We start from the raw sequence: 1,990 nt of genomic DNA on the forward strand, positions 1-1,990 counted from the left end.
ACGTGATTTAGCTCGAGGCGCCTGTAGAGATCGGAGCCATGGTTTCCCCCATGCAGCAGGCACTCCCTCGCCATAGACAAAGAACCCCCGCCGCGCCGCGAGCAATGCAGGTCCTCTCAGCCTACAATCGAGCCGCCATAGCCCGCCGCTCGCCGCCCTATGCCGCAATCCCGGCGCTGGAGAGGCCCTTCCATCCCAGATCCGCCAGAATTCGAGCCTAGAGCGAAGTAATCACGGCTGGCGATCGCAATGCAGGCCCTGGAGCTCCGATCGCTGCCGGAGCTGGAAATCGCCTCGAATTCCCTGTGATACGCTCCAGCGAGGCCGCGCTTCCCTGTACTAAGCGTGAACTGAGCCCTAAGATATAATTTCTTTTTTTACCCGAAAGGAGCCCTAAGATGATTTGCGCCGTTATTTACGTGCTACAATTCAAACGCAACGAGAGTGTGCCACGTGTTAACGTGCCCTAACTCCGTAACGGGCGGGTGGTTTGTTGTACGTCAAACTCACTAAAAACAAAAGCTCCAGGAATTGTTCAAAGTCGGGGGTGTAGCTCAGATGGTAGAGCGCTCGCTTTGCATGCGAGAGGTACCGGGATCGATACCCGGCGTCTCCATATAAACCATGATTTTGATTTTCTTCATTTAATAAAGTGTTTTGTTTTTCTTGTCCAAAAAAGAGTAGAAGTTTTTTAAACTTGCTTGTCATTCTTGTCAGCTGTCCAATTTTCCAGGATTGTTGGACATCGTTGAGTCGAACAAGTCATCGCATAAGATTCCATAGTTTTTTCTATGGAAAATATTTCTCGTATAAAGAATAGGTTTTTTCTTCAACTCCCTGGAACAGTGCGGATGTTCGTGGCTACTGGGCGTGGTCTTTGCTAGTCAATTGGAAGTTGAATAACGCATATAGCCAAAGATTTGGTTTAAGCACTTTTCTCTCTAACACAGAATGTAGTGGTCCATCACTTTCCACGGTGATAATCGAAGGATTAGTTCTGCTTGACGTGGTTGATATTCTAAAACAAAAACATAAAGATCAGGATATGAAATTGAGATAGAATTATTACCGTGCCTCCAAGTTTCTAGGCCGTGATTGAGCTCCACAATGTCCACGGAGTTGCGAAGATCTCGACTCCTTGACAGTGGACGATCCCCGGCGTAAAGACGCATCGATTGTGATAGTCTCTAAACGTAATTGAATGCAAGAACCTGTAACGAGCTATAAGTAAAGGAGGAAGCTCAAAGTCGAGAGCTCTACGAGCGGCTGCAATATCTTTCGGAAGATTTGAGTATGCTTCATACCAAACCGAGTCTAGCGTCATTCCAATGACACCACGCTAGTTGGCCTGCTTTGTCAATCAGTCAAATCAGATAAGGACTGAAGAAAAAAGTTGATGGAAGAACAAAAAAAAAACCAATAGTGGGGTGCTTGCCGTAGAATGGAAACCAATGGAGCGGAGCCTTAATTTCTTCTCAATGCCATCCTGAAAACAAAGAAACAAAGATTTGAGACTAAACTCTTTGATGCTTGCGGACACACAGGATTGAACGACGAGACAATGTATTGCGCTGATAGAAAATTTTGGTTTCCCTTCCTCGTATTAGGCCGCGGCTCCATAATTCCCTAGTCCAGAGCCTTGGTTTGGACCATCTCTAGCCCAGTGACCCCTTGACACTTGAAACAGCCACGGCCTCCGAATGATCCTGTATTGCCAAGACCGCCGCTGCCATATCACCACCGCCACCACCACCTGTTCACCCTGTAGCCACTCCATTTTCATTGCAACAATCATTGATCCTTGAAAATGGTGCGGACATTTTTTATTTCTGTTTTAAATTTATTTATTTATTGTTTTAACTGAGCATATTTTTTGTTATTGTTTACAAGGTTACAATGATACTTTACAAGGTCTCCATTTCAAGATCATGATCAATTCATCCCTCCAGAGACATAAAAAATAAAGAATGATTTTGGCTTTACATAGTCT

At 45.3% G+C, this 1,990-nt stretch overlaps 1 non-coding gene and 1 pseudogene across 1 annotated transcript; one reads left to right on the forward strand and one right to left on the reverse strand.

Annotated features, from left to right (window-relative positions):
* The window catches only part of LOC112347679, a 1,235-nt pseudogene extending 1,161 nt beyond the window's left edge, over positions 1–74 (reverse strand).
* A 469-nt stretch (positions 75–543) lies between these two features.
* TRNAA-UGC lies at positions 544–616 on the forward strand. Its single transcript has one exon. It is a non-coding gene; the product is annotated as a tRNA-Ala (tRNA).
* The last annotated feature ends 1,374 nt before the right edge of the window (positions 617–1,990 follow it).

The sequence above is a fragment of the Selaginella moellendorffii genome, unplaced genomic scaffold (genome assembly GCF_000143415.4).
Source record: "Selaginella moellendorffii unplaced genomic scaffold, v1.0 SELMOscaffold_0, whole genome shotgun sequence".
NCBI classification, from domain to species: domain Eukaryota; kingdom Viridiplantae; phylum Streptophyta; class Lycopodiopsida; order Selaginellales; family Selaginellaceae; genus Selaginella; species Selaginella moellendorffii.